General features: G+C 39.5%; 1 long non-coding RNA gene across 1 annotated transcript in view; it reads right to left on the bottom strand.

Moving 5' to 3' along the window:
- Positions 1 to 3,165: 3,165 nt before the first annotated feature.
- Positions 3,166 to 23,599, bottom strand: part of LOC143696129 (uncharacterized) — a 43,895-nt gene continuing 23,461 nt past the window's right edge. Inside the window, exon 2 of the long non-coding RNA XR_013185541.1 lies at positions 3,166 to 3,415. This is a non-coding gene — a long non-coding RNA (uncharacterized LOC143696129). The remainder of the gene's footprint in view (positions 3,416 to 23,599) is intronic.

Genomic DNA, 23,599 nt, shown 5'->3' with positions numbered 1-23,599 from the left:
AAGATTAGTGTTGTATGCTCCTTTTTTTTTAACACAGTTAAAGAATGAAAAGTGAAGAGATTACCCAACCCACAAGCTGAAACGTTTCTCTCAAGAGGCATTTAATTCCATGGGAAATTAGGGATCCAAGAAAGATTGATTTCCTCTTTTTATTGTAGCTAAAGCTGTGCTTTGAGCAAAACTAGAGGGCGAAGTGTGTAGGTAAACATGAACTCTTTTTCTTAGAATGACACAAAAAAAAGATTGAGGGATATTCACTGACTTGGATACATCCAGACAGTTTTGATATTTTTAATAGAAATTATAAATCATGCTGGATAACTCTTGAAACAGATAATAGAACCATCTAAGTACATCAGTCTAAGAACTTTGATGTTTTCTGCATTCTTTATCTTTCCATCTCTTTAATATTTAATTCAGAATATTTGTGTTTGTCTGTACACCATGACCATTACCAAACAGTTTACTAAGGGAATACCCTTCACAGTATTAGTAGTCTGAGGACCAGAGATTAAATTATAATGCGCAATTTTAAAAATATGAGGAAAAATCTTATTCACTTTAGAGCCCAAAGATTAACGCTATATGACACAGATATAAAAAGCTTTGTACTGAAATTTACTACTTTTTTCGTTTTTCTCTTTGACTTGTTAAGCCAAAATGTCTCTGGACTGTCAACACAAAGGGTTTCTTCTAGAAACAAAGGCACAACCTGTACATCCCACACTATGAATTGCAGATGAGGTCAATTTTGCAGGATTCTTCCCCCAAGGTCCCTGTGGAAGCCACCACCTCCAAGCATGGTTCTCCTCTCTCTGTTGCTCACACACAAAATGCCCAAAGGAAAAAAATAATTTGGCCCTATGTCTCAAGCATAAATTAATATAGATTATGTGTAGAATGAGAGGAAAAGAGCTCTGCTGCTGATGTGCACCAGGGCAAGTCATCTAAACTGTGTTTGAGAGAGGAGCCGTACAGCTGTAATACTGATTATGAGCAGGAGACACTATGATATTGCAATTCACATTAAATGATCTAACTGTGATTCCAAACTATGTAAAAATGTCAGTCATTTTATAGATTCTAATCTTTTCAAAAAGAGGTTAACACATAGCTTTGTCTCTCCATTATTCACAGCTTCATTAAAAAGATTTTTTAAAAAAACAAACCTGCTGGCAATATTGCAAATACATTTACTCAGATTCACTGTTGAGCCCTGGGACATTTTTTCACATTTATGAATATATCTTTATGTATTTTCTCATTAATATGTGTCTTAGAGATAGACTGCTAAATGTAAATATTAATTATTAAATAATTTTTAGAAAGGATTAGAATGAGTGTTTCCACATATAGATGAGGTTATGGTGGGGTTTGGGCTCTTTTTTGCAAAATGTTTCTATTAATTATCCAGAATCTGCTGTGGTCATACTGATAAAATGGGGACAAAGGTTTCAAGGCCAATTTAATTTGTTTGAAATGGATTGTGTCATTCAATATATACTAGAAAATATCTTTAGCAAGTGAGAAAGCAAGGCAAATAAACCAGGCATAAATCTAAATTGCTGGCTTTATTGTAAGAATTACTTTACGTTTTCTGAGAGACTTGGTAAAATTTCTTCTTTAAGCTAGCTCTCCAGCATGGTGTTACATCTGCTGTGGGAGCACTACCAGCACAGCTCCAGCACCACTCAGGAGTGGCTGGAAGGGTGCTCACTTCTCCAGCCAAAGGATCTGGGCTCTGATCTATAGGACCTGGGATAACATTCAGGATGCATCATCAATACTGTAGGGGAGTGAAGGGGGGAGAAAAAAAAAAAACAACCCCAAAAACACCTTATTTAAATGAGTCTACATTTTTGCTTTCTTCTGACTAGGCTGGCTATAAATCTCTGCCTTACTTAATCTTTCCATCAGTCAATCTCAGTCAGGGAAGTCAGGGCACTTAAGAGCTGCTTGGTTCCGAGCAATTACCTGAACAAAAGACTGCCTGGGACTGGACTATTGGCTCATCTTTATTCTGCAGCACTTTCAGATCATGAAAGGAGACACCTGGAAAGTACAAGGGAGGAGGTGCAAGAAATGGGACAAATTGAAAGAGAAAAAATATGCTGTAAATATACACCATAAGAAAAAATGGTAGAGATGTGTATATGTGTTGTCAGACCAAAGAAAAGATTTAGGTGAGAATATAGTAGCTATAGGAAAAGAAAAAAAAAAAAACCTTCTCTGCTTCTGTACTACATTTTTGCTAAAAATAAGAAGACAGTGAACATTTCAACCACAAATAACCAAAGACTTCTTTGGGCTATCTGAAATCCAGAATTAACTGCTATTACAAATCATGTAATCTTACATAGCTCTCCTGATACTCTGATGCTCTCACATAGCTCTCCTGATCAACAAGCTGTTTTATTAAACTGCAGAAAGATTTTCCCCCTCCACCACCTTGAAAATCCTCTGACTCACCCTGATGTGATGTGGAAAAGATTCTAAGATAAACTCAGAAAATTTTGTGTGATAAGAAAATTCACTCTAGTTGAAACTGAGCCCTGAGACAAACTGCATTTACACATACTGAGTTTAGTGCTTCACTAAGGAAAACTCCAGTGGGAAATGACCTTCTTTTAAATGTTTTTGTAAGGACTGCAAAGACACTTATTTTTACCAATATTCTCAAGTGGAGACTTTTTAAAGTAGAAACTTTTCCACTTCATTATGTGACTGTAGACAATTTCATTTAGCAATAAACTTAAGGAAGTATTTTATGCAAAGATTCATAAAATTTACCATTAGATCACCTAATCTAAATATTTAGATAACCCATAGATGCTGTTCCAATTATGCTGAGCTTTAACTTCATCTCTCTCCTTCATTTTTCTCTTGGTTGAATCACTTTTTATTATTTTTAGAACCATATTAGAACCTGCTAAATTTGTTAGTGGCCTCATGATGGGCAGTAACTGGAAGCCTTAGGCCCAGCCTTAGCCTCTAGCCCATTTAAAGATAGAACCAGAGCTCATATACCTTCTCCAGGTATGCCTTGGTTTGAAAAGACAGGTGTTTGCTAAGGAAGGCAGGAGCCTCTCTTGAAATGGAAAATGTAAACCTCCTCCCTCCAAATTATTATAATTTTGAAATTAAGGGGGCTCTCAACCAAAGATATGGGATTAGGAATAACAGTTATTTATTAAGAAAAATAAAAATGCAGTAATACAAAACAGCACTGGCAGAGCCAGAATATGACCTGATGCCCTGTGGGTCAGCATTTTGGTAGCAGTCCCATTAAATGGTGGCTGCAGCCCTCCTGGAGTGTCAGGTGTGGTTGTGTTGAAGCAGTGATCCTGTAGAAGGGTGCAGTTCTCCTCTGAAGGTCCAGTGGTGGTGTAGATGGGCCAGGTCTTCCTCCAGGAATCTGGCAGAGAAAAGAAGTATGTTCTTCTGGGAAACTAGCGGGAAAAGGCTGCCTGTGGTGGTCCAATCTCATATTATATCCAGATAGGAATGCTTGGCTCCTCCCCGTGGGTGGAGCATCTCCCAATGGGATGGCATCATTTTATCAGTCATGCAGTGAGACTCAATGGCCCATTAACAGAAGATATGACCCATTTTTCAGAGGGAGGATTGGTTGTGGAAGAGAAAAAGAAAACACCCCACCTGCTTGTAACAGGTGGCCCAATTAACAGAAGAAATTGCCCCACCTCTAACAGAGGGCAATAGAATACACACCCCTGACCACATCTTGCATTTGCAGTCTAAGACAAGGTAGCACATGGTCTGTCCAGAAGGAGATTTGCAAAGGGTATATCACACAAATGTGACTGACCAGCTTTTTGGACTCATCCATGTAACACCTTTGCTAAAGTTGACCTTGTACTAAAAAGTATGAGCTTTTTTTTCTACTTCCACAGATCTTCAGGCCGGCTTTCTGTTCTGGGGATTAAGACCCTTATATGAGACCAATCCCCACCTCTCTTCGTCCTGTAACTCTTGGATGACGCCTCCTAAACAGATTTTTACTCTACAGCAGTCCAAATGTCCAAAAAACAATTGAGTTCCACAAAACTAAGGCAATATACAGGATTGGAGGTTATCAGCCCAGTGAGTGAAATAAAACTTCTGGGCAGCTGGCGTGTCTATCAAAGCAGCAGCAGTGTCACTTGTGCTCTCCTGGCACTTAGACAGATGTTTCATGCATACACATATAGCATTACACAACATGCAAAGAGGTCAAAATTCTTGAAGATAATCAAAGCCAGGCTCCTAGTAATAGTAAAAAAAAATTGCTATAAATCTATAACAAATGACAGCTATAGGAAAAGAAAGAGCAAGAGTGGTGACTCACAGCCCTTCTCATAGTATGTGGTATAAAGTGTATTTCTGTATTCAAAATCTTTCATAATTTTGTCCATCTGTGGGGCCTGGACATTGTGTTAGTGGTCCCCACACAGCTTTGGAAACTTGGGCAGGGTGGAGGCTGCACAGTGCTGTCATGTTGTTTTGAAATTATGTCTGTCTATAAAATGAATAAACACTTGCTGAAAGCTGAAAAGACTTCTGCTGACTGTGAAGTTCCTTTGATACTGCACTTAAAGACTCCTTAATTGAGGAGACCACAAATAGACCAGAACTGCCTATATCTCTCAGCTGACATGTATGCCCATCAGCATGGAGGGTGTTTAGTTATCTCTTTATACTATTATGGCACTTTCTAATGCAATTTAAGGGTCCTCTTTTCACAACAATATGCACATTATGCACTCTTCCTGACTTCCTTTTAATTTTTCACAAAAATTAAACTCTGAAGTGTTTATGCAGATCCATTGATACTTTGAATACCTTGGGTTTCCATTTCAAAACCCCTGATTTACTAAGAAAAAGTGGCACAAGGCAAGAAGCAGGAAAATCATTCTTCTTGTTATATCAGGTGAATATCACCAGAGGCAGGGCAGACTACTGCAGCACCTTAATCATAGCAAAACAAAAAGGGGCCTGTATTCTCAGTAAGAGAAGGAATAGCCAGTACAGGCAGGTGATGAGCTTTGTTCAGTGCTGTGAACAATTTAGAGTATTCAGGATCTGTAGAATTCTAGTACAAGCTGAGATTGTAAAGGAAGGAAAACCTTCAAAACCATCTTCCTCTTTATTCATTCTGTAAAATCTAAGAGATGATGATTTCCTGTGAATTATAACCCTCTACCTCCATCCAACCCCACAGAATTACAGATCTGTACCAGCTGGGGCATATTGCAGGGCAAAAATATGTCTGTCAGGAAATCTGTGCTAGATTCACCCCTGCTGGAACAGAGGGTTGCAAATAATTTGAATAATTGCTACAGAGAGCAGATGGCAGAAATACTCCACTAGAAGAGTTTCAAATATAGATTAATTCAGCAGGGGGAAAGAGAAATATAGACAAAATTTTAAAGACAATCTGGCACAGAAGTTAAAATTAAAATTAAAATTAAAATTAAAATTAAAATTAAAATTAAAATTAAAATTAAAATTAAAACAATACAATTATAATAATAAAATAATAGGGGAAAATATGCCAAAATTGCTATTTGAGGCTATTGTATTCTAATGGATGCACTCTAATGATACAAAGAGTACAAAAGCAGTCTTCTTTGCATCACTACCATCTCTGAGAGTACCACTATAGCTAGATGCCATCAGTTTGGTGCACTGTTATGCTGTTTCTGGCTTTTGCCAGAGCACTGAATCAAAGGTATCTCCTGAATTTCCCATCTCTTTTCTGCCTTCCCACAATATTTTTGGATGCATGGGTGCCACTCAAGGATGAGAAATGCTCCACTCCTTGAAATGCAGTGACCTCCTCATCCAGTGCCTTGCCCCAGGGCACAGACCATGAAACTCAGGGTTGAACGAAGTTGCTCATCTTTACACTCCTCTTTTTCCAATGGCAAAACTGCAAGAAGGTGTGCCCTGCAATGCCTGGGATCCCAAGACAGATCACAACAGCAGAAATGGGTCACAGAATCAGTGCTACAGTGTAATAAATCACCAAAGATGCAGTTCTCCTGTGGAACTTTGCTGTTGTAAAATCAGGGAGATTGAGTGAACCTTGCTGAATGCCCTTCCTCAATGCTGCCAAGAACGTTCATCATATTTGTCAGATTCATAAATTGTAGTAAGAGAGCAGAAGAACACACATTTGAGAAGGACACCATAAATACATTTTGATACAGGTGATAAAAACACATTGCAGGATGAAGTGTTATTTGGTTAAATTCTTTATAGACTACTGATGATTAATTTGAACTTCTTTCCACTACTTTAAAAGCAAACATGAAAAAGAGATACACTGTTTAGTCGATTCATTAACCACCTCATATGATCTTGAAAAAAAAACACAAATCAAATGCACATGTGGCAAAGGAAGTTGGCACTGGCTAAAATATGTGACTTTGCAAAAGTAAAAGTCAACAAACAAAGCTTTGTGCAAAGAAATAAAAGACATAAAATTATACTAACACCATGTACTTTGCCTCAAAATCTGGGATTCACCATCCTAAGTATAGTACAATGTAAAACTCTCTTTAAGATAACTCACTACAATTCACATTGTAGCCTATGTTAGATACTTTAAAATCAATAATGGGAACATACATTTGGAGAGAATTAAAAATTAATAAATCAAAAATAAAAATCACTAAATCAGAAATGTTAGCAATGATGTCAGAAAGCATTTGAACCTTCTACTTACTTATATCTGCAAAATTTAAGTCCAACTCACAGCTTTTCATCCAGACATGCAAATCACAATATTTATAGCAGCAAATCTCCCTTATTTGCATTTGTTTCTCTTTGGAAATAATAATCTTGTGACCTTTGCATTTTTGTACAGAAGTGGCATTGCACAAGTCACATTTTAGAGAATTCACACCCCCAGAGCCATGTTTCATAGAGCTGCTGCTTGCCTTGCTAGGGTTTCTAAAATCTACAGACAAAAAGCCAGCGGAAAATAATACAGACTAAAAAAATCCTAGGTTTGTCTATATTTCCTTAAGCACTGGAGAAGGCTTAAAGAAGATCAAGCACTTCAAATATTGCAATCTGTTTCACATTTCTAATCAAATCAAACAAGAACAGAATAAAATTACACGAAGAATACTGAAGTCCATAGCAACGATTGCTAGATTTCAGTGAGTGGTCTGCTTCAGCTTCTTGAGCTTTCCTTTTGTAAATGTCACTATTAGCTGCAAAAGTAGCTTAATGAGGAAAGGAAATTTTCTGTAAAGAAAAAATTGGCAGCGTTTAAAGCTGAAGATGCTCATATTTTACAAAGAAAGTGCATTGCAGAATGTTATAAATGTGGTGAAAATATAAGCCCCTAGCCAAAGGTGAAGGGGACATCCGAATATCAAATACTATGGTAACAAGGCTCGAAAATGTGGAAAATGTTCAAGTTTGTAGCTGGACTGATCTAGCAGCAAAGAGCCAGAACCAGGCAGAAGGTTACCAGGAGGGAAAAAGCCACTGGTGCACCTAGAGAGACAGAAGCTTTAGTCTGGCTGCTATAGGTGTTTTACAGCTTTATACCAACGATTCTGTACGTAGGACAAGGAAAGGCAGAAAAGATGACGAATGGAGCACGGGAGGAAAGCAGGACCCCCCACGAACGCCCCTTTCCGACCCAGCCGAGCGGTGCCAGCGCTGCGGACGGACGGACGGACGGACGGACGGACGGACGGACGGTGTGGCTGCGGCGGCCGCGCACCGCCACCTGCGGGACAGCCCCGCCACAGCGCCGCCGCCTCCTCCGGAGCGCGCCCCGCGCCTCCGCTGCGCCAGCCCAGGCCGAGAACCAAGGGCACGCACCGCTCTGTGGCCACCAGCTCTGCGGAGAGGGACCTGGGGGTGATGTCTCATGAGAGCCACCTGCAGGCAGAGGGGCTCACAGCCCACAAAGCCAACAGTGTCCTGGGCTGCATCCAAAGCACCGTGGCCAGCGGGCTCAGAGAAGGAACTCTGTTCCTCTGCCCTGCCCTTCTGGACCCCAACTGGAGTGCTGTGCACAGTGCTGGCACAATTCTTATGCCTCCAACATAAGAAGGATGTAGAACTGCTGGGGCAAGTCCAGAGATGAGCCACGAAGTTGGTGAGAAGGCTGGAGCACCTCACCTAAGAAAAAAGGCTGAGAAAGTTCAGACTGATCCACCTAGAGAAGGGAAGGTTGTGTGGAGACCACATAGGAAACTTCCAGTATCTGAAAATGGCCTACAGAGAAGCTGGAGAGGGATTTTTTTTTTTTTTGTCAGGAACTGTAGTGATAAAACAAGGAGTAATGGGTACAAACTGAAAAAGATAAAATCTAGGCTAGATATTGGAAAAAATTTCTTTACTGTGAGGGTGAGATACTGGAAACAAGCTCCCCATGGAGGCTGTGGATGCCCCAACTCTGGAAGTGTTCAAAGCCAGATTGGTTGGGGCCTTGAGCAACCAGGTCCAGTGCCAAGTGCCCCTACACATGGTAGGGCAGGTTGAGACTAGAAAATCTTCAAAGTCCCTTCCAATCCTCATGATTCTATGCTGAATCTGTACCTACACTGCTGAGCAGAGGCAGGACTGCTACCTCCCAGCAGAACACAGGGTGAATGTTCACGTTCAATCAATCTCCCTGTCTGTGCTGTTGGCAGGTCCCAGGCAGTGCCAGGCACATAAACCGCTTTAGAAATTAACATTCTCACTTTCGTTTAATGTCTGTGACAGGGGAGAGAGGAAGAAGAGATATTTTTAATTAAAGATGGATACAGGAAATACAGGATTTAGAGGAAATACTGTATTAGTTGGCTTTCAAAGAGTCTAATTCCTCAGGGTGATTTAACTAACTCTGCCAACCAGCTGCATGCCAGATGAAGACACCGCATATCTTCTCAGTGCTTCTTTAAGACAGGGGAAGGAGAATCAAGGAATGCAAAAATGTACTTTATACTATGCCGTGTGGATTCTTGGCCATCCTGATCACCAAGGCAAAGCTTTCACCAGTCCATATGACTATCCTGCTATATCCACAGTTTGGATATAATGACTGTGTAAGATTTTTCCTAGTTGAGGCTTTATAAATGTCAAGGGCACAAATGAATGCTGCAGAAAGAAATTCCAACAGTTTGATGCCAGACATGGTTTGAAAGGTGCTTCTTTCTGAGGGCATGCTGGAATAAAAACAGCAGCAGTGTCTGTGCTACTAAGAAAAACTATCTGCACACATCCTCCAGAGAACTGGTCCTTTCAGCTAACTATTACTAACTACTGGAAACAGAAGGAATTTTTATGCAATCAATCCATTCAAACAAACTTCAAGTAGTAGATATGAGACAGTGTCAGATGAGCTACAACAAGCAGTGCACAGCAAAGAAATGCCCCACTTTCCTAGGAAGAACAGCACTGGAGTGTGCAAGAAGGCAAGAGGGTCTGCCTGGAGGCAGAGATGTCTGATGTGCTCTGCTTACAGAACACCTCACACAGCTGGGTCCTGTTCTTGACCCTTCTTGAGGTACTTCACATCCACCATGATCATCAATAATTTGAAAAAAACCCAAACCCTCTAGCAGAAGTGGACTGAGCTGCTATAAACTGCACTGGAGCACTTGTACAATGCTGACACAAAAAGGCAAATGCAAATCTGGGATATGTGGATGTGGTCCATCAGACACAGAGGTGACAATTCAGGAAATTAGGTTCAGCAGAAATCAACAAGACTGATGAAGAGTGTATGTGAGGAGAGAGTATAGAGCAATAGGATTGACTTAGTTTCAAACAGAGGAGAGGGATAATGAGATTATGGAAAATACTGTCATAAACACATCAGTGATTAATTGTTTCTGTGTATCGCCTATACAAGAAATCAGCAATGTTGGCAAAGAAGATTTCTGTAAGGCATAGGGAAAAATCTGTTTATGAGGAGAGTTAAGTGCTGAAGCAGCTGATGAAGTTAAGAAATCCTTGTGTTCAGAGATTTTTAAGAAAAAAATGCAGCAGTATTTGGACTCCTTCCACTTGGACTTCTTGCAATGTCAATTCAGGAGATGCAGTGGTATTCCAATTTCTCTTGATTCTCTCTTATCAATATCTCTTTAGTCGTGGGCAGATTAAAAAGCCGTGACCATATTGCAACTATAACATGACACATATAAATGTATGAATATGAATACAGAAGGAGAACACATGCACATTATTTCTTTTTCACATTTCATGAAGCCTAGGATATTTCCACAACTTCCAGTTTGACTCATAATTTTTAGCACTAAGAAAACAACCAGCCTGGAATCAAAACAAATATTAAAGATAAACAACACTAAATGCTCAACTTTTTTTTTTTTTAAAGGTAAACATACATGAAACAAAGACATATTTACTGTTCAGTAAGTGTAGTATTTTTACATCTGCATATTTCAAACCTGAGTAACACAATAATGTGCTTTTATAAATTCTCAAAAACATCCAGAGAACCAGACATATCCAATGTAATACAATCATATTGCTTGAAATAGACTACTTTATAGAAAATAAAAGATTTATCACAAAATGAAACACTAGGAGCCAGTGAAGGTACCAAGAATAGGAACCTAACACATCAGTATTCATTCTGAATTGTGAACAGCAGACCACAGATGTCTTCTGCATTACAGGCCTTAAGTTTTATGTGACTATAGAAAACAGATGTGCCACATGTTTAAATAATGAAATCCCATGCTTTGTGTTGTTTGGAAATCTCAGACACTGGGCTTCAGCATATTGAAAATATTCTAGAAGTTATCTGGATATGAAGAGAATCACAGAACATTTGGGATTGGAAGGGACCTGGAGAAGTCCAACCAACCCTTCTGCTAAAGCAGGTTCATCTGGAGCAGGTGGCACAGGATCACATATCCAAGTGGGGTGTGAATGTCTCCAGTGAAGGAGAGCCCACAGCCTCCTGGGCAGTCTGTTCCAGTGCTCTGCCATCCTCAAAGTAAAGAAGTTTTCCCTCACATTCAGATGAAATGTCCAGTGTTTCAGTTTGTGCCTGTTGTCCCGTGTCTTGTCACTGGGCACCACTGAAAAGGGTCTTGGCCCCTCATCTTGACACCTGCCCTGAAGATATTTGTATGCATCAGTGAGAACCCCTCTGGGTCATCTCTTCTTGAAGCTGAACAAGCTTCAGCCTTTCCACATAAGAGACACACTCCAGTCACCTAATTAGTTTTGTTGTCTTCCACCAGCCCTACTCCACTAGTTCCTCGTTTCTCTTGAACTGGGGAGCCCAGAACTGGACACAGCACTCCAGGTGAGGCCTCACCAATCCTGAGCAGAAGGGCAGGATCACCTCTCTCAGCCTGCTGGAAATGCTCTTCCTAATACACCCCAGGATCCCACTGGCCTTCTTGGCCACAAGGACACACTGCTGGCTCTTGGACAGCTTCTTGTCCACCAGGACCCCCAGGTCTTCTCCACAGAGCTGCTTTCCTGCATGTCAGCCCCCAGCCTGTACTGGTGCACAGGATTATTCTTCCCCAGGCGCAGGATCCTTCATTTGCCTTTGTTGAGCTTCACTATGTTGGCCTCCACCCAACTCTCCAGCCTGTCCAGGTCTCACTGAATGGCAGCACAGCACTCTGGGTATCAGCCACTCTCCCAGTTTTGTATCATCAGTGAACTTTCTGAGGGTACACCCTGTCCCTTCCTTCAGGTTGAGCATGACTGGATCCAGTCCTGATCCCTGGAGAATATCACTAGCTACAGGTCCCAATGGACTCAACAGCACTGACCACCATCCCCGGAGCTGTGACATTCAGCAGTTCACATCACCTACACTCATCCAGCCCACATTGCCTGAGCTTACCTACAAGGTTGGATAAGATGTACAGTGTTATAGAAGCACTACAATGACAGTTCCACTTCATCCCTGCACTTGCAAAAGCAGTTGGCTGAGATGCCTAAAATTTCCTGTGTGTTTGTTTCCTGGACCTGACCAATAGTGTGGGGCATTTAGACATCTTGCCAGGCAATTGCTTTCCCTTCAGGACAATCACAGCCTCTTCCCTGCTTTCCTGCAGAACTGGATATTCAGAAAATGGAAGATACATTTCTAATTTGCAAACTGATTATTTAGGAGCTGATGTGGTGGTGCATACTTGAATGCCTTGAGACACACCAGAGTATCTGCAAAATCCCTGAGGAGCTGGTATGTATTTCACAAGACCTCTGTGAGACCCATTTCCTTCTAGAGGCTGCTGGATATTCTTGATAGCTCAGACACCACTGGATGTTCAAGCATGAGCAAATCAATCAAGCCCAAGGACAATAAATTCGGATTTCAGCCCTTTCAACTTATCTACCAGCCTGAAATGTTCAAACCATAAGAGAAAATGCCAACAGAAATAGTTCTGTATCTCCTTAAATCTTCTGATGGAGTGGGAAGAGGCATGAAAAGGGGTCAGGGGTGGTAGAAGCAAGTTGGCATTGCTTGGCTAAGGACAGACAGCACAGAATTTCTTACTTTGGGTAGAAATACACAGTCTGAATGGCAAAACACAACATAACATGGCCCTCCTCCTGTGAAGCTGCTTGAGAACTATAATGTGATCACTTTTTTCTTATTATTATAAATCGGTTGTTACAGAGCCCTGACTTCTCTAACCTCCATAGAAGTATTAGAAGTATTACTCCACCAGCACAATAATAACACACTGGTAAATTATATTAATTCTACAAATAGTGTGAGAAATTGTGGATAACCAAAAAGGTTAATGCCTGTTTAATCTTCAGTTGCTGTGCTAGTGTGGTGTAAATCTGATGGTAAATGGGGTGGCAGGAGAGCAGAATAAAGTGCTGCATGTAAAATGCAGTCATCGGAAAGTTTGCCTCTTACTCTGCTTTAGCACTATATTCTCTCACAAAAGGCTAGTGAATTAACAATAATTGGAAAATAAGCACTAAAAAGAATAGCATTTTTCTGCCCTTTCTGGTATGCTGACTCCAGATGCAAGAGCATAGGCAAAGATAGAAATACTGCAGCTGAACTGCACAAACCATTTGTTTTCAGTACAAGAAAAAGGTTCCTCAAGGGGTGGCTAAAATACTCAAAGGACATATTTTGTATACATCCAAACAACCATTAGATTACTGTGTCCCTAGCATTGCAACACCAGGGAGAGCAGATACTGAAAACAAGTATTTATTCTCTGCATGGTATTTTTTGTCTCTCCCTGCTGCTGATATTCTTATGACACCAGACACTGCATAATTTGACATTTCAAATGTATGGCACCATCACAATGATACATGAGGAAACATTTACAGAGCCTGGCACAAGAAGCAAAATTAATACTGAAAAGCAAATGACTTACTTAGATTGGCTGCCATTTCTCAGTTTGAAGGGTAAATATTCAGTTTAACAGTTAAGCTTGGGAACACAAATAATTGATAGGTTTCAAGCAATGACTGTAGATATTTACCACCTACCTGTTTAACTACCTGTTTTTTGCCAGCACCAATGTTATCTTGCTGCAGGCATGTCTGGCTATATGACCAAATGTGTCTAAAAATACCCTGTGAATTCATTATGTTCTTTACATAAAGAAATTATCTCTAAGATTTCGAGGAGAAAATGTTGCATAAACACAACTGAAGAAATAACCCATGGAGGTCATTCAAAGGAAAATTTTAAAAAAAAGAGGAAAATTAATGAAGTATTGCCCTCTGCCCAAAGTATTTGTTCTTCTTTAGCACAATTTTAAAAACAATTTGTGAAAAGTTAATCAAGAAATACACTGAATGTTTCCACTAGGCTGCCTTGCCCCTCCACCCTCCCCACTCCCTTGGGCAGCATTCATTCAAGACACATCCTCACGCTTGGTTTGCCTTAAGCTCAATCATCTTAAAAGAGTTTTTCTGAAGGTCAAAAAGAAACAAAAAGCATGTATCAACATTAAGGGAAGAGGAGTAATATGAGTGTGAGTGCCAGGAAAGAATCAAAGAGAAACCAATCATGTCCTGGGTAGAAGAAGAAGGACAGGGAAAAAAAAGCTTCACTCTCCAAATTCCAACACTCCAAACAATAATTTCTCATTATATAAATCAGCAGAATAGATTATGCAAAAATTATAAAACCACCAGTAATATGTCCAATGATCTCATCACAGCTAATATTAGTGCACAGAATGCTTTGGTCTGCATTTTTAAGTGGGTAGCTAAAATGCACAGCTGCATTGCCAAGGACTAAGACCAAAATGGACCTTCCCAGATCAGTATTTTATGGTGACAAGAAAGAAGCTAGACTCCTATAGCCTCGAGCACTGCTAGATTAACTTTCTGCAGGTGATAATAGGTCTGTAATCTCCACGGAGTGGGGCTGACTCAGCACCAACACAACACATGCAATGCCTTACTACAATCTCAGGTAGAACTTTGAAATGTTCAGGAGGTTATCAGCCAAGATCTTCATAATGTAAGATCAAATCTCCACATAAGTGCAGCCTTCTGGATCTAAAATTCCATTTGGTCAAAGGTTTTAGTCCAGATAGTTGGTTGTAATAAGCTTTTGGTTGAGAAGCTTTTGTTCATGAGTGACTCTGAATGCAGATTTGTGAAGGAGTACAAGGACTGAATACTCTGTTCCTATTTGTTTCATACTCAGTCCCAAATTAACAAAATCCTGATGTCATTTCTGGACTAGTTCTAATTTATATTACCCTTCATGATATTTAGTTTTTCCTTAGCTAAAAAGACAAACACTGGTATAAACAATTTTTGTCATTCCCTAAACACTCATATCTGCCATCAAAAATCAAGCTGGGTTTTGAAATTTTAATGATAAAGAAAACAGTCTTTCCTTTGATTCAGGTCTTTTAATGTCCTTTATTAAGTTCTGCAAGGTTTTCATTTTTATATTTTTAGTAACTGCTAAAGAGCTTATTAACTGACCAATTCATTGTGCAATCACAATAATATAAATTATATCTAAAGTGGAACCTAGAAGCACAGCAAATCTCAGCCACAAATTCCTGTTAAGCCCTGACCCTGAAAATGAAACCACATGGAGAAAAACTGGTTTTAGATAAATAAGAAAAAAGATAAATTCGGCTGTTCAGAGAGGAACAAAGCTACTTCACCTGGTCCTGTGTTGAAGGGCCTTTTGTGAAGACTCTACACAGAGCATTTTTCTTCCTGTAAAAGGAATGATCAATAAATATCAATTTGCTTTAAGAAAAATTCTCTGTCTATAAGCAATTTCTCACCAAGTTGACAACCCCTTTTTCTTTGAGTCCCAAAGCAGAGCTATTAGACTGCATTTTAGTGAGAGCTGTGTCCTTCAGGAGCACTTTCAAAGTCAAGTGATGTCTCACCTACAGATTGCATCTAGGACTGGCATTGAAGGGATTTAAGTTGGTAATAAAGGCTCGCATGGCCAGTTAGATCCTGCAGCTTAGACGGCTCCCATGAGCTCCTACCCCAGGCCTTTACTGGGGTGATACATCAAGACCTTATCTGCTCTCTTCTTAACTCAGATGACTTCCACATCAGCTTGTCAGCAGGTAAGATTCCAGCTCCAAGCTCGAGACTGACATGTCTTTTGAGATAATCAAGATGAGCAGATGAATAAATGTAATATATATATGCTTATTTTTGGCAGGTTGACAGTATTTGGCACTGAAAAACAGAAGTGTTGTGGAAGGGAAAAATAAGGACTGATTCCCTTTGCTTTTAAAACCCTATGCAGTCCTGTGGGACCTCACTGGGGGCTATGATTCATTAAACTAAAAAGACCATCCCAGATAAATAAGATTAATAAGTAATAATGCCAATTATGCAACTGTGTGGGCCAAGCAGTGAGACTGAAACAATTACACTGAGTTTTACATTACTGTAGAAGAAAACACTGGATGTGTGACACAGTCCACACTGCAGTCCTGTCCAGAGACAAGCAGCACAGTGCCAGTCACACTGCTCAACAGCAAAGTCAATCATAGACATACACCACTAAGAGAAAGAGATTGAAAAAGGAATCTTCTCAAGACAGGGAGAGGGGAAGATTAGGAGAGAGCGAGAACGTGGAGCAAGATAGAATGGATAGAATTGATAGAATGAACATGGACTGCGTGACAAATCCTAAAAAATTTGTCAGAACTCAAAGGTATGGTTTTGATAAAAAATTGCTTGGTGTAGGTGAACAGATTCTATTCTGCTGCAGAATAGATCAACTCATCTGGACACAGAAAACAAAACCAGCAGTCAGCAACAGAAGGAATTAGCTCTGTGTACATTGAAGGAATTCTGAAGCTGTTAGAAGTTATGTACCTCCAATCTGAAATAAGATAGGAAAACACTCTATCTTCCAAGGTAGGATCAAGGGCCTAATGTGTTATGTGTTTTGTAATCAATCACATCCTTAAAGCAATGCAAAATAAGTGCTTAAGTGAATATAGACAAAGCTGTGCTCTTAGAATTGTAACAATTAATAGCTTGCATGATGAACTGAAAGAATAATAAACTCTTTAACAACAGCCATCAAGTAAGACTGATTTGTTCAGCATAACTTGCTTGATGCTGTTAAAGCCAAGCTCCATGAAAAAAAATAAGACAGATTTATGCATTCTCTTGTATGAAAGATGTCAGAAAGTATTGGGGGAAAAAAGCTATATTCAGTCTTGCAGGAAGATGATTCACCATCCACCCTTGTAGCCACTGAAGTCAGACACATTCATTACCCATTATGCTGAGGAGTTTTATTTTCCCCCTTTCGGTGAATAAGTGCTGAATTACCCATATCACTGAGCCATTCCACTAAATGTGGTGGCTGCTGCTTGCCAAATAATCATGAAAAGTTTATCTGTGAGGAACTCCAGACATTTAAATACATGGGAGCTGCCTCTGCTAATAACAGAGATTTATTTACATTCCATTCTGAGAGGGGTGGGTGTACACAAATTCTAAAACTCACCAGTCAATACTACATGCAAGTATAAATGCTCTGTGAATACTTGTGGATTAAGTCTCTTCCTTTCATAAGAAGAATTTAGCAATCTTCAGGGACAGGGTTGATGAAAATGTGAAATGATATCACTAGTGAAGATTTATAATCTTCTAAATTCTAAGAGTCCCCTGTTCCATATGGATTGTATTTTGAATTGATAGCCAGGAGCCATTCCAAACATCAAATTTCCTATTTTAATGAAATATTTAATTTCACTTTTTCTCTAGCTTCATGTTATTTTTAATTTTCTCCTTTCAATCAATTTACTCCACAATAGCAAAATGCAACCATTAGGCTGGATTTTTACCAGTCTATATCTTCCAATCTAACTTGATGCTACCTATGTATTAATGTGTTTCTATAATTAAATTGACTTAAAATAATAGAAATCACTTAAAATGTACTGCTGCTGTCACCTAAATGTATGCTGTACTGTGCCACACAAAGATCTGCTTATTAATGTACCTGTGGAGCTTGAGAATAAATGAATTTATATCAAAAATATTTTTATTGAGAATAAAAAAATCAGAGAGGTGTTATAGAACTGTATGGAAGAATCCTCCTAGCTACTATATATAAGCTTTTTCATGTACTTTATTTACTGTTTATACATGGAGTTAACTGCTTCATTGTTTGCAGAAACAGGAACAGTGAGGCACATTCAGTCACTCTATTGAAAATAATGGAATAACACCTAGTTACTGGACCAAATTTGACCCATTTAGGATTTTCACTTATTGGATGTGCAGTGAATTACCATTTTATTTTTCAGCAAAAATTTTTATTAATCATGTGCAATAAGCTCTGATAAACCTAGCCAAGAAAGACACACATCAGTTCAAAGCTTTTTCAATTGTCCTTCACATTTTTGGACAATTATTTTAAATGTTTAAGTGGCCTTTATTCTGCTCTCTTAAAACTAGAACTTTACACACTAGTCCAAAGATGGTGGGGTCCCTGCCCAGGAAGAGGTTGAGGCAGAGCTCAGTGGTAGCTCTCCAACCAAGCTTCAAGCAATGATGAAATCAGTTTGACTACTGTACAAGAAAGAAGTACTTCTCATTTTCCTAAAATTTTAATATAGCTGATTAATGCCAATAAGCTAAGTCATGTATTCAGTGTTTTCAAAAGCATCAGAAAAAGTAAGCCCAAATAATTAATCCATTTGCTTGGTAACTGGAATAAGGATAGGCCAGAGAGGTAGGTCAGATCATCATAAAGCAAATCTCAGTCCAGGCTCAGTCCTGAGCATGCTGCAAATTAAATTGTTTGCTTTGGCCTTCAGACATTTTTAGGCCATGTACCAGAAATGCAAATTTCAGTCATTTATTAGTCTTTTGTATTGAACTTCATCCATTGAACTTCAACAATTCAAAAATAATTCAATCTTATTTCCACACAGTCAGATTTTCTCATCCTTTATGTCAGAGAAACTGCTTGCCCAGTAAAGCATTCTACCATATGCAGCATTCTTCTCCTCACAACTCATGTACGGTCTGAAGACAAAAAAAACCATTAACAGTTAAGCCATTATTATTACATCTCAGTTTTTAACTCACCACTCCAATAAATATATAACAACTGCAATAGATAAATGTACTACTAAAAAATAAAAAAAAGCTAAGAAATTGACCTTGATTTTAGGGCTTTTCATCTTGTCCTATGCTGCTGAATGAAGATCTTGCATACTTTCAGAACACAGACTCGGATTAAGATTCCCAAAATTGTTCTGCAGATATGGAAGAAAACTGACTTCTATGCAACTGCCTTTGGTTATTGGAAATGAGGTACTTGTACACAGCATGCTGCCTCTGCCAAACCCAGCTGAACCCAATTTTACAGAGAAAAAATTCTATGCAGGAATTTCAGACAATTACAAGTGAGTAGTGCTTTTAATTCTGAATATATTGAAAACCTAGAGTAGATAAAATTACCTATACAAATGGCAAGACTGAAGAAATTATTCAAATCAAAGTGTGTTAAGTACAATTAGAAGTTTAAGTGGAATAAATGCACAGTGTGATACAAGAATGATAATGACTCACTTTCCTGATTCACAATCTATTTTTCCTACCTTCTTGGGATCTGATTATAGATCTAATCTAGTAACATTATTTTTCTTATCATTTCCCAAAAACCAGCATTTTTCTCATAATTTCCCTAAAATTAGCTCTAGATGTATTCCAAAAAAAAGTTCCAAAAGGGTCTGTTTGGTGGCCAAAACCAAACAGAACCAGCTCCTGTGAGAGCACACCTCTGTGCTCCCACCTGGCCCATACAATCACTTCATGAGATACCTCCAGGTGCATGATGACATGGACAGTCCAACTTAGTATCCTAAAACTATCCCTCTGCCTCAGCCAGGGTGCACCAAACAAAAATACTCTGAAGAATTTGGTTCAACAAGTCAGACATGATTTGTCAGGACATTTCAAATCTTTCATGATTCTTGCTCCTAAAACAAATTTTGAGTTTAATCAAGTTTCTGAGGAAAATACACTCACTTTCAACTAATAAACTTAATGGAATACTAACAAAAGAATTTACTAAGAAAAACCCTGCTTTCCTCTTCTTTTTTTTTTATTCCATAATTTTGTGAATAAAAATGTTTCTAACTGACTCAGTCTCAAGATAAATTCAATACTTCAACAATACTCCTCAGAAATTAGCTGTGGTGACAAAACCAGCACATATTGCATGTATTAAAATGCTACTGAACTGTCCGATTGCAAAGGAAACATTTTAAGATCCTCATTGAATCACATGCACCTTCACTGGAAAAGAAGGAAAAAAAAAAAAGAAAAAACAAAAGAAAAAATATTCTCTGTGAACTGCTGCTATCTACTGGAAATTAAATAGAAAGGCATTTGGTTTATATATGACTAGAATAAGAGTCAAACCAAGGAAAATAAAGCAGCATACTCACTACAATACTACCCATAATATGTGCCTTGCTGACTTGATCCAATAAGAAAATAGTTTTAGCTACTTGTGCTATTGCTTCAGCTAGATTCATAGACTGATTTGTCTGAACTCCTGGGCTTTGTGGGCTTTATTTTCGAGTTTGTTTTTTTCTTAAATGGTCTCAGATGGTTTATTCCGATATATCACCTTCTCATCATTCAATAAACAAGCTGTTATTTATACTAGGTAGTACATTTATACTAGACAGTACAGTTCTTCAGACTAGGAATATGTCTCTTTTTTTACAATACCGTGAACATCAAACGCTCCAGCACATGGCTGAGGTGACACTTCAAATACCAAGAGATGCACCTCACCGAACTCCAGCTGTCACAAAGACCAGCATCAAGTTCAGTGTTACCATTGAGGCTTCTCTGCAGTCAGTGGAGAAAGACAGACACCTCCAGAGTGTGATTCATCTCTTCTGTTCCAGGAGAGAGAAAGCACTCACTGGAAGTACCTGCCTCTCTCCTTCTGAGGTGACCAACCAGTCCAGAATAGATAGCTAACCCTCTGACACCTTCAGTTAAATGAGATGACTCCCACCCTGACTGCCTGAGGCTGTACCTAATTACCAAGAAAAAAACAGGGCATACTCCAGGATTTTCATTGTTGATCTGGGATCTTCCAGGATTTTGCTTGGTTTTCCTTTCTGCAGAAATCAGAGCAGCGAGATGAAAGGAGGAAGCAGCCTTGTGCACTCCAGGGTCACAGCCTGAGCAGGAGCCAGGATGCAGTCTCTGACAGCCCCTCAATAAGATTAGCAATGGCAGCTTACAGCTGTACAACCTTTCCCTGCTGGAGGTGTGCCTGCTCAGTGGGCAGAGAGAGCCCCGAGGCTCCTTGGAACAAGCCAGTCCAGAAGCAAGGCAGCTGCCTTGACCCAGCCCTGTGTATCAGCTTTTCATCACAGCTAATTAGCTACTTTAATTCAGCACACTATCCTTGTTATACAGGCTCTACACAGTTCAAAGACAGCTTGGTTATATCTTCATTTTGGATTTAGCCAGAATGCCTGGGAGCTCACACAGATTTAACTCACTTGTACTTTTAAAGGTGCCTCTGCAACTAAAGGATTGGAAACACATTTTCCCCACATGAAAATTTATTTTCTGGAGCAGCACACTTCAGGCCCAGGGAAGATAAGGGAGGAGGCCAGTACAAGGACAAGCCCTGAACTACAGGGCTAGAGACAGTTTACAAAAACACAAGAAAAAGATATTTCCATATTCAGGAACCTCCAAAACTCCAAGGTCAACCTATTCCCAGTGCTTATAAGCTCGGGTAAGCTTATAAAGTAGAGGTGGAAAACAAGTGTCTCTTTCTATTCCTTCAAAAATTTTGAATACTGAAAATTTCAATCACGTGTTACAACCAGGTATTATGCAAATTTTTTTTCTTTTTTGATCTATGTTTCAATTAAGAGGTTTCGAGAGGGACCTTTGTGATCTCCAGCAATGACAGAGCCACCACTCCACACTTAGGTCTGGGATAGCTGAGGCATGGGCTCAGAGTCACCAGAACCAGTGAGTTTTCTGCAGTGTCCCACCCTGCACAGCTTGATTTCTTCCAAAAACTGGTAGAAATAGTACAATTACCTAGCACAGTCCGTGAAGTCAGTGCACAGTGATGGTTTATATGCTGTACGTCTTTCCCACACATCATCTCTTTCTTTTGTTGGATTTAGCCTGAATGTTTTTGGGGAAAGGATTCTGGCTCACAGTACACTGAAAGTCAACAGTTCAATGACTTTTTTTACTGGTTTTGTCTGGGGTAGAGTTAAATTTCTTCACAATGTGGGGCTATGTTAACACTGTTGATAATTCAGGGATGTTTTTCTTATTGCTGATCAATGCCAAGGCTTTCTTTACCTCTCCCACTGCCCCAGCAGTGAGCAGGCTGGGCATGAATGAGGAGTTGGGAGTGGAAATAGCCAGGACAGCTGATTCCAACTGACCAAAGGGACATCTGATACCATATGACATCATGGTGAGCATAAAAAGCTGAGGGAAAGAAGGAGGAAGTGGGGGGGATATTCAGAGCTGAGCTGTTTGTCTTCCCAAGTCACCACTATGTGCCATGCAGCCCTGCTTCCCTGGAGATGACTGAATACCTGCCTGCCTAGGGGAAGTGGTGAATTAATTCCTTGGTTTGCTTTTCTTGTGTGCACGGCTTTTGCTTTGCCTGTCACGCTGTCTTTATCTCAACCCACAGGTTTTCTCACTTGTACCCTTTTGATTGCCTCCCCCACCCCACCAGGGGTGAGTAAGCAAGAGCCTGTGTGGGGATTTATTGCTGGCTGTGGTTAAACCATGACATTTTCAGAGTATTCATGAGCAGACATCAAAATGACATAGAGCTGAACTTTGATATATACATTTTTCTCAGTTTCTGAGAGCAAGGAGCAGTTTAATACATCTACAATATGTAAGGCCAAATGCTCCACTTCCACACTCATGTTCATAGTGTGAAGAAATGAGTTGTACATTCCTCCTTCTCATAACCTCCCAGGTAAAGGGAGCTCTCAGAAGAAACAGGCCCTCAGCATCACCTTTACAAAAGACTCTAAAAACAGTGATGGGGACTGAGAGGAGCGCATTATTTCCTGGCAGTCTCCAGCTAGTATAGAAGATATTGCTAACTCATAAACCACTCAGCTTCAAGCTTCATATTGCCCCACCACCAATAATGGCAGCTGAGCAATCCTCCTTTTTTCTTTTTCCACACAGCAGAAGAGAATCCATTCCAGAAAGATTTGATCCTTTATCCATTAGGAACAATAACAAAATTTGCTAGAGATAGATGTGGGCTTTTGATGGTTCACTGAAGTTATATATGTGCAATAAAACTACCTAGCTTTGAATTCTGTATTCTAAAGATGATTGGGTATGATATGAAAAAGAACCACTATTCTTCCATGGGTTTCTGTGCACAGTAATTCCACATTCTGAAAGTTTCCATTTTCACCATCACGATAAATATACCAGACCATTCAGTGACATCCACTACTGAATATGCATAAGTCTTCAACGAAGTTTACTTTGCTGAAGCCTGATACACTATGTCAATGAAATCCAAGTGCAGTTTATTTATTCTGCACTGGGATTCTGAGGTAAATCAGCATGGTTTACCTCAGAAAGGGTTCTGGGGTATATCAGCCTCAGAAAGGGTTCTGAGGTATATCAGCATGCTCTGACTCTGAGCACAAACAAACTGAGCCACTGAATAGAGTAGCCCTGTCTGCTAATACAGTCTTGGAAATAAATGTCAGGCACGCTTTCATCTACACTCAAAACTGAACCAAGTTGTCTAAAGGGACAACATACCCTTTCCCATACTCAGTAATCTAGAATGAAACACTTTCACCATGGTACATGAGACTGGGAAAAAAGAATAAGAAACTAATTCCAACTCTGAGAGGAACTCTTTTTCTTGTTTTGTTTTTAATTTACAGATTTTCACACATTACTCTCTCTGTCTTGTTTAAAATGTCTGATGGAAATTGGCTTCAGAGTTGATGACAGATCTTGATCTCATGGGACATAAGGAGACAACAGCTTGAGCTACAAATGAAAGTGCAATTAGATTTAGTTACACAATGCTTTAATTTTTAGTCACCCCACAGTATCAATCACACATAGTTTGTACTGAAAAATA

This window comes from Agelaius phoeniceus, chromosome 1 (assembly GCF_051311805.1).
Source record: "Agelaius phoeniceus isolate bAgePho1 chromosome 1, bAgePho1.hap1, whole genome shotgun sequence".
NCBI classification, from domain to species: domain Eukaryota; kingdom Metazoa; phylum Chordata; class Aves; order Passeriformes; family Icteridae; genus Agelaius; species Agelaius phoeniceus.
This window is presented reverse-complemented; position numbering and strand designations above follow the sequence as displayed.